General features: G+C 40.7%; 1 long non-coding RNA gene across 1 annotated transcript in view; it reads right to left on the bottom strand.

The window, feature by feature from the left end:
- LOC148373803 (uncharacterized) overlaps positions 1-13,102 on the bottom strand; it is a 248,977-nt gene that overhangs the window by 114,667 nt on the left and 121,208 nt on the right. The gene's annotated exons all lie outside the window — the stretch shown is intronic.

Here is a 13,102-nt window from a genome sequence, read left to right as displayed (position 1 = left end):
CGCTGTCAGTGATGATAGGGAACGGATGAGTTCATGGGGAGGGGGTTGCTTGTTTGTACATGCGTGCAGGTTTTATTTTATTTGCAGCGGTACAGACAGTCCTGCTGGAAGTTATAAATAAAACAATGTGACCGTGCTGGCAATAAACAAAAGCCTGGTAAGAAAAGACACTTAAAGGTATTTGAAAGACAAGATTTTTTGTGTGAAATAGGCACAGACTGTGGAGTGTTTCTCCTTACAATTATGCAGATATGTTGTAAAATATTACATGTGCCCGAGAACTTTGAGAAATTTGAGTTCAAAGTTGACCAACCTAGGTGATTTCCCTTGGAGCTGTGACATCATTAAAGGAACACATCACTTTTAGCATGCCAATCCCATTAACAAAACGTGAGGCAGCTCCGAAACAGACCTTGTAGGTAGTTAACAGCGAGTGCATACAGTTTGTTTCTGCTTGGATAAAGTGTAACTATGATTACCTGTTGGTGGGGGGCTGGTGACTGTTTTGTCAGAGTTGCATATTTCAATCTCCAAAGGTTACGTGGGGTGAGTTTCCTTGTCGCGGTTATAGCGTGCGTTCCTTCTTTGCCTTCGTCTTCTTTTAAGGAAGGCCATTGCGGCTTCTTGTTTGTATCTTTTGCTGTGTGTGTCGCGGTTGGAAAAATTTGGAACAATCGGAATCTATCTATCTATCTATCTATCTATCTATCTATCTATCTATCTATCTATCTATCTATCTATCTATCTATCTATCTATCTATCTATCTATCTATCTATCTATCTATCTATCTATCTATCTATCTATCTATCTATCTATCTATCTATCTAATTTATGTCTCAATGTATTGCCATTGTGTCATTGTGCTCACATGTACCTGGTTTTAACAGTACACACAGATGTTTTATCTCTCATATCTACAACGTTATTTATATTGGTGTACTGTATATTGAATTGCATACAATGTGGAGCAGCGGCTAATACGACACTAATACTAGAGGAAAACAACTGATAGGCTAGAAAATAGAAGACTTTGTACTGCATATATCTACATTGAGGCAGCACGGTGGAACAGTGGTTAGCGCGTGTGCGACACAGTTCTGAGGTCGTGAGATCGAACCTCCTGTGTGGAGTTTGTATCTTCTCCCCGTGGTTGCGTGGGTTTCCTCCAGGCACTCCGGTTTCCTCCCACATTCCAAAAACATGCATATCAGGTTAATTGGCCGGTCCAAATTGTCCCTAGGTGAGAATGAGCAAGTGAGTTGTCCGTCTCTGTGTGCCCTGCGACAAGCTGGCAACAAGTTCAGGGTGTTCCCTGCCCACTGCCCGAAGATAGTTGGGATGGGCTCCAGCGCCCCCGCGACCCTACTGAGGGTAAGCGGTACAGATAATGGATGGATGGATATCTACATTGAAATACATTCAGAACGAAGCTTTAAAAGAAGATTGAAACGTGTCCTGCAATAATGCGTGCCTATACTACGTTATTACAGATGATTTCTACCCAGGCAAATTATACTAATAGATGAGTGCATGTGTATAGGGCACAATATTTCATTCTCGGTCAAAATGTGTGTTGTCCGCATGACAGCCTTCACAAAGCTCACACTACATTCTCCCTTTCTCCCCATCCATTGGGGCTCTGTTCCATGCTAGCCTTGGAATGATTTTAGACCAATCGCAATCCAGAAGACATTTCCAGTTTCTTTTAAGGGAAAGTGTGTATTATTTGACCACTAAATGTCATTGTATTGTGTAGTGCAACCAAAAATGAGTGCTGAAAAGCACGATAAAGAGTTCTGACGCTCCTCTACTTATGACTATTCGACTTACGTAAAAGAATAAACACGAATATTTTTTCCGGGATGTTGAAAAATATCCAGACATTGCTGTAAGTTAGATTTTGTATTGTGTGTACATTTTTCCGAGTACAGGACCTTACTGCAGTGCTTCTTTCTGCCGCTACCGGGGTGTGGTGGCGCTGTGAGAGGTCACCCAGCATCCACCCAGAAGTAAATCTGCTTCCTCTTCGTAGTTCGTCTGTAAACATTCAATACTGTCTATCCTACGTCTATACTATCTACAGCACGCTAAGAACTTTGACATTTTTGTTGTTTAATATCTCGTGCATCCATTCAATATGGTTGGTGTAAAGTGTAAAAAAGAGGCGAGCTGTTTCTTTTGAAATGACAGTGGAATAAGAAAGCTTGATGCGGTTGAGAAAATGGTCGGAACGCTTTTTTCGGCCACTTTTTACCATGGAGGAGGACTTCTTGAACCACGTCTTCTAAAAGTAAGTTTAACTCAACTTTATTTATCTTTACAAAGCTAATTATTTGATGAAATGTGTATTTTTTAGTACGAAACAATTCCCGTTACTTATATAAGCCTGAAACATTCTTATATAAACTTTAAACATACAAAAAAAAAGCACTGAAGCAACTTACAAATAAATTCAACTTACTGCCCGATCTTATTCGTAAGTAGGGCAGCGTCTGTACGAACTACAGAGACTCAAAGAGACCAAATTGCATTTTTCTATTTTTTTTTTAAATAATTGGGATGGGGTGAATTACGTCAGCTTCCTTCAGGTTTGTGGCATAGCAGTATTTAAAAAATGAAGAATAAAGCCCTTTGAGACTCGTTGTGATTAAGGGCTATACAAATAAACATGACTTGACTTATAAAGTATGTACAATTTCAAGATACACTAACTAAATTATCATAGCGATAGTTAAAATGGAGGTACAGTATTAATATTAAGACAATACCATCACTCAGATATCAATATTTAAATTGATCCGCCCACTCCGATCCTCCATATAGTGTTGGTTAAGAGTATTCCCAATCCCATTCCACATAAATCAAGATCTTTCAACCTTTCGTCAACCTCATTTTTTTCTCCCTGCCGATTTTTGAAGTGAGCCATCCTGCTACCCTAGCAGCATCGTCTATTTAGCGAGCTCCAGTCCATGGCAACCAATTCAACTGTGACCCTCTAATTGGTCCTGGGGCCGTTTTTTATTACTGTGTCAATGTGTGCGAACGAGCGGCTGAATGAGCTCAACCATGGAGATCCTCTTAACGAATGACCTGTTAAAAGGTGTAACATTCACGGCCCGTCGGGTGTCATCCATCAGCAGTTACAACGGCTTGGTGTGGCATTTAAATGTGGGTGAGCAGCTCTAACTGGGAAAAATAACCAGGTTTGGGAGGGGTACTTGAAAAATGTAATCCCGTACAGTTACTCAATACCTGTTGAAATATATAATCAGTAACGTGATCCGAATACTATCATAAAAGGGTAATGTAACTGGATTACTTTCAATTACTTTTGGATTACTCCAATATATAACTCAATTGTATTTATGATAAATGAACAATGAAACTTTGAAATAATTGGAGGAAAGTCACTTGTAGTCCTTTTTGCTCTCGCCACGATCTGTTAGATTTTGACCACTTCTGCGTTCCGAGCAATCTACTCCCCGCGACCAACGATCTCCGGATCGAGTGTGCGCTCCTTTCTCTTCTCCCCAATAAACTGTGAGTAACGTTACGCGAGTGGGTTTTGCTTCCTGCTTTCTGTGCTGGTACCTGACCATCTGACCAGAATGGCCAGAGTGTTTCACAAGGTGATAAAACTCTTTGAAGCAAGGAAAACATTTTTCTCAACTGTTGGAACCGCAAAATAAATCAGACAATTCTAATTCCAATTCCAATTTTATATATTGTGGTAAATGAAAAATAAATGTATTTACAATTATCTCATAACACGGCATGAAAAACTCTAGCGGACAGCACAACTTTTCACGATGGTGATTTCTTGCTGTTGGTGGGCTGTGCAAACCGACAAGGTTCTAAGCCCGATTTGGTGTTTTATTGTATCCCTTTTGATGAAGACAAAATATGGCGATGTTTATATGCAATCAAACGGAGGGAGTGGTGGTAGACCTCAGAGTATTCCAGGATATGTGGCAAATATTTTTTACATTGTACATTAGATGTATTTCCGAGCAATTTTCTGTTAAGTAGGTATGGGTCACGTCAAAGACACTCAGTATATCTACCTATAAATTAACTAGTGCTGGCTAACTAACATCGGTGTCTTACCCTTGCCATTTCTTACTACTAAATGAATTGCTTTTATTGTGATTGAAAAGCAATTCAAAACAGTGATCTTCTTAATATCATGTATTGAAAACTGTTGTGTGCTCTACCATTAAGAATTCGCCAAAATGGACTTTCAAATTATCAATGGATAAAAGGGGAGACAAACATTCAGAAGATAAAACATCATTTGGCCAAAGTAAACGTTTCAACATGCTCAAAAGTGATTTGTTTACAAGGTGTAAATGACCCGTGCTTTACAGTGCTATTACATTCCCCCCAAATTTTGAGATGAAGTCGTTTTAGTAAGATTTGTGCAATTACACGCTGATGGAGCATTTTTGTTCGAGGTCCTCAACGTCAAAATGGAAAACAATGAGTGATAGACCAGCTAGACTAGTTTCATCGGGTCAAGATTAACTTTTGTCTCTTCTCGTGGGAATTAAACAAGAACCCAATAAAAAAATAAAATAAATAAAATTAGGGGGAGATGTCAAAGTGAACATAAAATCTACATATTACGCAATACATCTCATCTCATTAGCTGCACCGCTTATCCTCAGTAGGGTCGCGGGGGTGCTGGAGCCCATCCCAGCAATCATTGGGCAGTGGGCAGGGGACACCCTGAACTGGTTGCCAGCCAATTGCAGGGCACACAGGGACAGACAACTTGCTCGCTCATTCACACTTAGGGACAATTTGGACCGGCCAATCCACCTGAAATGCATATCCTTGGAATGTGGGAGGAAACCGGAGTGCCCGGAGGAAACCGACGCATGCACGGGGAGAACATACAAACTCCGCACAGGAAGTCCGGTAGCTGGATTCGAACCCACACAGGAGGTTCCCAAGACCTTAGAACTGTGCCGCACACGCGCTAACCACTGTGCCGCCGTGCTGCCCAATGCGATACATCATCATGCTAAATTTTACATGTATGATTATTTATCTTGTGTCGTGATGAGATGTGATTTATGATACTCAAAATGCCTTGCTATTAAAATCAGATTAAATGACAAGAATAATGTGAAAATTGTTTTGTCTGTCAAGGGGACAGGACCGAAGTAAGCTTCTGTTTTCCTGTCCGTCCTTTTTTTCTTTCTGTTCAGTCAATAGTGAATCGAAGCTGTTGATTTTCAATGTTTTGTGTCCTCAATCAATCAATCAATCAATCAACCAACCCACACATACACCCACCCACCCATCCATCCAATAATCAACTAATCAATCAATCAAACATCCCACCAACACATCCATCCATCCATCCATCCATCCATCGGTCAATCGGTCAATCGATCAATCCGTCCGTCCGTCAATCAATCAATCAATCAAGCAATCGATCAACCAAATAACCATCCAGACTAATTGTGATTAAGGGCTATACAAATAAACAAGACTTGACTTGAATGGACCCTTTCTTTCTCTCTCAGTGTCTCGCTCTCTCTTTCTTGCTATCTTTCTTCCTTTCCTTCTTTCTCTTTCTCATTCTTTTTCTTTCTCTTTCCTTCTCCCCTTTCTCTTTTTTCACTCTTTCTTTCTATATCTCTTTCTTCCCTTCTTTATGTCTTTCTCTCTATTTTCTTTTTCATTATTTTTCTTTTATTTCTCCCTCTCTCATTCTATTATTCTCTTTCTGCCTCTTTTTTTCTCACTTTCTCTATTTTTTCCTTTTCTCTTTTTCTTTCTTTCTCTTTAATTTACTAATCTGTCCCCTGTGAGAATGGCCCCTGAGCGTAAATGAGTTTGACATCCCTGCAGTCAAATGTTTGCTCCGAACACTGCAAAAAGGTCACAAACGTTCCTAACATCGTAAGCTGCTAAAGTGAAAAATGACAGTTCCGCTTGTCAGGTGCGCTTTAGTGCAAGATGGAAGTGTTTTGGAGAAAAAATTCCGACCAAATCTATATTCAAGAATACCTCCTGGAATTATTTCATGTGAGGGTTTCCATGACAACGGGCTACAAATTGCCTTGGCGGCGCCCAAGCAAAAAACGCAAACGGATTGATCGCCGACAAGCCCACCCAGAAACTGCTGAATTATTGAAGAAAACAAAGCAAACAAATCGCGGTCCCGTCTTACTCTGACTTCCGGCTTTGGTGGAAGCTACCCATTGCCACAACCACTAGCATACTTCATCCTCGGTAACCACCAAGTTGTAGCACCTATGCTGTCAGGCAGAGGTAAAGCTACTGGACTAGTTCTAGGTTTGGTGAGTGGTAAAATCAATCGAGGAAACACCAGAGTCAAGATTAACTTGAACAAAAAGTCGGCAGTTTAATGAACATTGAACAAGACAAGACACTGTTATTTGGTTCAAGGTGTTTGATGACAAATCATAAGTTTGGTGGATCTTGGTTTACTAAGCCTTGTTTGATGGTATTTCTATTTCTATTTGATTTTTTTCTCTTATCTATTTGATCCCATTAGAAACATTTATTCATACCAACTGTACCAAGGGGGTACAGGCAGTGCTGTTGCAGCACAGCATGCGCATAATGCCCGATTTACAGCAGCTGGTATTCCAAGGCGGTCTTCCATCCAAGTAGTAACCAGGCCTAATGCTGCTTAGTTTCCTAAGATCGGACATTCTCAGGGTGGTATGGCCATAAACAGGATGGTAAATGGTAGTTGGTCTCCATTTATATCGTCCTTTTCAAGTCACAGAAGACCTTCCAAAGCGCTTTACGCTTACCTATTCACACACACACTCACTTACCGAGAGCAGCAACAGCCATGCAAGGCACCTATCAGTTGATTGAGGGTGTTAGGAGTTCAGTCTCTCGCCTAAGGACATTTCGAGATTTAACTCGGAGGAGTCCAGAATCGAACCTGGAAACTGTCACGAGCCGTCATCTATTCTAATCTCTGTTGATAACCCGTTATTAGTAGCAAATTTTGCAATTATGTGCACTGGGTTTTAGAATGAACCTGAATCTGTTTAGTGTCAGAATTTGGAGTCACACAACGATACATTTCAGATTTCAATGACAATTCAAATGCATGACAAGAAGGTTCATCAAATATGAAAACAATTTAAAAAATACACAAATCTGATGTTTTCCGAATCAGGGATCCCAAATCCATGCGTAAAGCTGGTTTCTTAAAGTTCCTAAAGTTCACAGTCAAGATCTAAGAGACAATTCAATTCCTACTGCAACCTTGATGCAGGGGTCCATGATGAAACAGCTCGATTCTCGGTCTTGGGATGCTCGGATCATCGAGATTTCCAATCATCCGAGGGATGGAGAAATTTTCTTGGGAGTGAAAAAAATTTGTCCAAAACTCGTCTCGATTGGTTTGTCCGTCTTTTGTGAATCACACCGAAGAGATATGATTTTTTGATTCCAAGCAATATTGTGCTAACGATTGCTGTCATAATTGCAAGTTCTGTCTGTCTTCTACTCTGGTGTGCATTTTCTGAGTCTGCCCACAGTAGAGGTAAGATCTTGGGCCCCGAACCCGGAAATTGTTCGGGGGGGGGGGTTCGGGCATTAGATGCCAATCGTTAAGTCGGGCTAGGCCGAGCTTCTCTCTCGTCATTTTTTTTCTTTGTGGAATATCTGCACAGCAAGTACTTACTTTTACTCAAGTAATCATTTGCAAAAATACTTCTTACTTCTGCTTGAGTGATACTATTCTGAAGTTACTGTCCTTTAACTAAAGCAGGGGTCGGGAACCTATTCGACCCAGAGAGCCATAAAAGCAAAGAAATGTTTCAAAAATAAATTGAGAAAGCCACACCATATATTTTCAGACAAAAATCAAAAAACTGCCAAACACGCTCTCTAGACAAAAACTTATTGTTCAGCACATTTTATTTCACTGTGTGTCATTCGGTCATTTAATCAAATCTATGAAATGATAATAATGCAAAATCCTGTGTCCCAAATCAAAGTAAATATGCCATTTAAAATGTGTCTTCCACCTTCAGAATAGAATTAGAATAGAATTTACTTTTATTGTCATTCTTTGTAACCATGCACACAGAACGAAATGTCGATACACCTGACCCGTACAGTTAAACTGTAGCGAGCCAATGCAGCCGCAGCCAAACAGGGCGCAGCCATTTTAGTCATTAGGTGACCAAACCCCCCTATTCCAACCCTTAATGCCGAGCGCCAAGCAGGGAGGCAATGAGTACCAATGTTGTAAGTCTTGGGTATGACTCGGCCGAGGCTTGAACCAGCAACCTCCCAGTCTCGGAGCGGGCGCCCTACCATCCAGGACCGAGCTGGACGGCGACTCTTCAGTTAAGAGTGTTGATGCAAATTTTTGCCGTTAATTTTGTCATTGATAACGGTTTAAAAACAATGTGCATGTAAAGTTCTTTTGTAAAAATGTCACAAATTACTGCAAATGATAAGCATATCGTCACATTTACTTTCGGTGTAGACTGCACTGAGCGAGAGAGAGAGAAGGAAGTGCCTTGCGCTGTGTGCAGGGATCCGCCCACCTGTACTGCTTACCCAATCAAAGTCGTTTGCCAGCGTTTTTATTTATCAGTTTAAATGTTTTTTTATCGAACTTCTGCATTCAGTTGCAGAAGTTCGATAAGAAACCATTCGGCTTTATATGGACCAAAATTGCAATGAAATCACTTGACTTTGGAACACCACAGAGAGATGTGCAATATTTACATTATACTTAAGAGCCATACATACTCATGAAAAGAGCCATATATGGCTCCCGAGCCATAGGTTCCCTACCCATGAACTAAAGCAACACACTTGTATTTGGCATTGAAATACCCGCTTCAGGAGACAAAGTGCACACATGATTTGAGGGACCGGGCCCAAAGTAAACCTGAAGTTGCACCTCGGCGCAGCATTTCGGCGCCACGCGTACTTCAGCCGAATAACACACTCCGGCGCAGAAGTACGCACGGCACCGAGGTGCAGCTTCGGGTTTGCATCAGGCCCGGTCCCTCAAATAGATTAATCGATCAAGTTCGGCTGGTTCAGGCTTTTAGACTCGCGGGTTGGGTCGGGCTGGATTTTTTTTAGGCCCAATCTGACCTCTAGCCCTCAATGAAACAAAGATGCGGGACTGGCTATCGGCATTCGCTTAATGTCTATGATGTATTTCTTTTTTTTCTAATTGGCCTTTTAAAGGGGGTTACATCTTTGTACAAATGTAAACATATTCAAGAAATGGATCCAGGTTGTGCTCTCAATATTAGTTTTGTGACATGGAGTGTGTGTCAACAAGCAGTCTATAGCCACTGTGACCAGACAACCAATGAGGTCATTATCCCTGACACTCACCTAACTATTACTAATGAATTTGTTTCCAAAATACCTTTCCTCTTCAATCAACCATATATAATATTGATGTATTTGCTCTACTGTACGATCCGTTGCACTTATGGGTTCCAGATTTGTTATTATCTTCCTGTTGACGCCACTGCCACACATAAATCAGATCCACCAAGAGAATAATGGATTAATTTGAGGCGTATGGTGCTCAGAAGCATCGATACCTGGACTAGCAACTGGACTGTTACTCGCTCTTTATTGAGCCGAGGCACATATTTGATATTTAGACGATAAACAACAAGGCGCTCTAGACTCCTTCCCAAGTTGATTTCCACACACATATTAAATAGACGGTATTGTTTTGAGTATCTCTTTCAATTTTAACAACCATGCAAACGAAAATAATCAAATAAAAAAAATAAACACGAAATAATCAGCATGGCAAAGACTAACAATGAGGGTGGAAATGCAATTAACAGCTTGAAGAGTGAAATGTCTCTCTTGAGCTTTGGGGAAAAGCCTTATCGACACGCAATTAGTCTGCCACCTTGTCTAACAACAACGATGCAAAGAACCTGGGAACGCCGAAAGGGACATATTTATTGCCTTCAACACAAAAAACTTTAACCCAGTAAATATAAACACATATACATACTAGGACAATACATGAACTATCAAACTAATGTTATTTTTAATAGAAAAAACATAGGCCGAGAAATTTACAATTTTTTTTACATAGTGGAACACCTACCTAAAGGGCGCCGGCATGTTTGTCTGGCATCGCGGAAACACTGATTTGCATAGTGCATTCTATTAGGTTAATTAGTCCCTCCACTGCTTCACCTGTAAATCAATAACCTTTCGGTTTAACATGTACATGTACGTAAAATAATTTGTATAGTATTTTGTTGAAAGACTTACTATTTTCTGTTTCTGTCCTTCTCAACATTATTGAAACACAAGTGGAAAAAGTGGAGACTGTTTAAAATGTTAATCTATCAGAACGCACGATGCAAATCAGTGTTTGTGGCCCCATGAGTAAAAATCGTGTGATAAAGACGTTAGGTCTAAGGTCATTTCTCATGTCATCTGAACCATTGATTGTCTAGTAGTAAAGTGTTGACGCCCTCAATGTCATGAACCGCCTTGGAATCAGGTAGCATACATTGTATTGCAAATTGGGGGAACAATGCTTATCAATTGATCAATCATTCCCCATTTATGGAAATAGTATATAACAAAAAACCTTAGGCGTGTTCAGGAGAGTGAGTGATTGCTATCGCGAGCTATCGCTAGCTTCTGAACGGCCAGTGATTATTGAGCGCTCGCGTGCCCGAGTAATCACGGGAGAAAGACCGCTTACTTTGATTTCCAACATGGCGTCGACAGTGCAGAAGATGGAGGATCTCACCCTGACGAGTGCTGTTGGCGATGTAATATATCGTCTTACATTGCCTGGTAATGTTTGTGAACAATGCAAGACAGGTATGACCCTTCCACTGCGTTTAGGATAACCTTAACTGTGTCAATATGCGAACTGTCGCTCATATCAGCCAACTCGCTCAAAGCAAGCTGTAGAACGAAATCCATTGTACTGTCGTCGGCCATTTTGGATCAGTAAGGCAATCACAGTGAGCGATTACAAAACGTTCAGCAGTGCGCGGCAAGCGATTATCAAGAGACTACATGTCTGATCACTCTCCTGAACACGCCTCTTGTGTAGTGTTGCACATTAATATATAGTCCATGCATTCCCAGTGTTATTCAACATATTCCAGGGTATATAAGGTATACGGGGTTTTAAATTGCAGGGGTTATAAATTGCATTTTCAAATTCCTCGCTAATTTGGGGTTTTGGCATGTTGCAGGAAGCCATAGTACAACATACTATCAAAGTAACCTATAGTTCTGATTTAGATGCTTGAGCAGAATATTATTTTCACAATGACTTCACTCCAGGATTTCTGCGTCAATCAGTTCAACCATCTCCAGCATTCAATGAGAAATAAGAGAAGAGCAAGTGCGGCCTCTCAAGAAGTGCATATCCCAAATACATCATGTAGGGCACGCTACAAAGGCTCCACAGAATGCTGGTCAAATCTGGTTATTGTCTTACCTATGACCGCATTAGACTACAGCTGTAAGGGTAGCATCAGCATTTGTAAAGTGAATTGTAATTGTGATCTCATATACATACATACATCATATATCCATCCATCATCTGCACCGCTTATCCTCGATCGGGTCGCGGGGGTGCAGGAGCCCATCCTAGCCATCTTCGGGCAGTGGGCAGGGGACATCCTGAACTGGTTGCCAGCCAGTCGCAGGGCACACAGAGACAGACAACTCACTTGCTCATTTACACCTAGGGAGAATTTGGACCGGCCAATTAACCTGATATGCATGTTTTTGGAATGTGGGAGGAAACCGGAGTTCCCAGAGGAAACCCCAGCAAACACGGGAAGAACATGCAGACTCCACACAGGAAGGTTCGATCTCATGACCTCAGAACTGTGCTGCGGACACGCTAACCACTCATCCGCCATGCTGCCTACATTATATATATATATTATATATACTTACATAAATACAGTACATACCGATACTGCCGCTCTAAGGTTTAGGGTTCTCCCAGTTTTGTGCTTTCCATGAAGAGTGACACCTTTCTTTTTTTTAATTATCAAATGAGTCGCAAAATAAATAGAAAGTATAGTTAAGACATTGAGAAGGTTTGAAATACATATTTTTTTTTTTTTTTACCTCCAAACTTTTTTCATGTTGACTATGTCTGTGTATTGCAACATTCATTTTTGGCCTGGTCTTGCTGGAAGGGGGATTACCTCATGTGCAGTCCTTCTCAAGGTTTTTTCATGCTGAGGTTTTGAGTTTTCCTTGCCCTCATGTAGGTTTTGGATCAGGGGATGGAGTGATAATAGTCTGTAGGCTGTGCAGCTCTTTGAGACTTCTAGTGGTTAAGAGCTACACAAATAAACATGACTTTTGTGAAAGAATGGAAATTTCTAAGCCGCCCCCAAACATTTGAACGGTATATATATATATATATATATATATATATATATATATATAAATATATATATACACAATGCATCTGGAAAGTATTCACAGCGCTTCACTTTTTCCACATTTTGTTATGTTACAGCCTCATTCCAAATTGTATTTATTGAATCTCAAAATTCTACACAAAATACTCCATTATGACAATGTGAAAGTTTTTTTTTTTTTTTCCTTTTTTTTGAATTTATTAAAAATAGAAAACTTCACATTTACATAAGTATTCACAGCCTTTGCTTAATACTTTGTTGATCCACCTTTGGCAGCAAATACAGCCTCAAGTCTTTTTGAATATGATCCCACAAGTTTAGCACACCTATCTTTAGGCAGTTTTGCCCATTCTTCTTTGCAATAAGTCTCAAGCTCAATCAGGTTGGATGGGGGACGTTTGTGCACAGCCATTTTCAGATCTCTCCAGAGATGTTCGATCGGATTCAAGTCTGGACTCTGGCTGGGCCACTCCAGGACATTCACGGAGTGGTTCTGAAGCCAATCTTTTGAGATCTTGGCTGTGTGCTTTGGGTCGTTGTCCTGCTGAAAAATGAACCTTCGCCCCAGCCTGAGGTCAAGAGCGCTCTGGAGCAGGTTTTCATCCAGGATATCTCTATATATTGCTGCATTCGTTTTTCCTTCTATCCTGACTAGTCTGCCAGTTCCTGCTGCTGAAAA

This window comes from Urocampus carinirostris, chromosome 1 (genome assembly GCF_059441175.1).
Source record: "Urocampus carinirostris isolate Australia breed hairy pipefish chromosome 1, RoL_Ucar_1.0, whole genome shotgun sequence".
NCBI classification, from domain to species: Eukaryota; Metazoa; Chordata; class Actinopteri; order Syngnathiformes; family Syngnathidae; genus Urocampus; species Urocampus carinirostris.
This window is presented reverse-complemented; position numbering and strand designations above follow the sequence as displayed.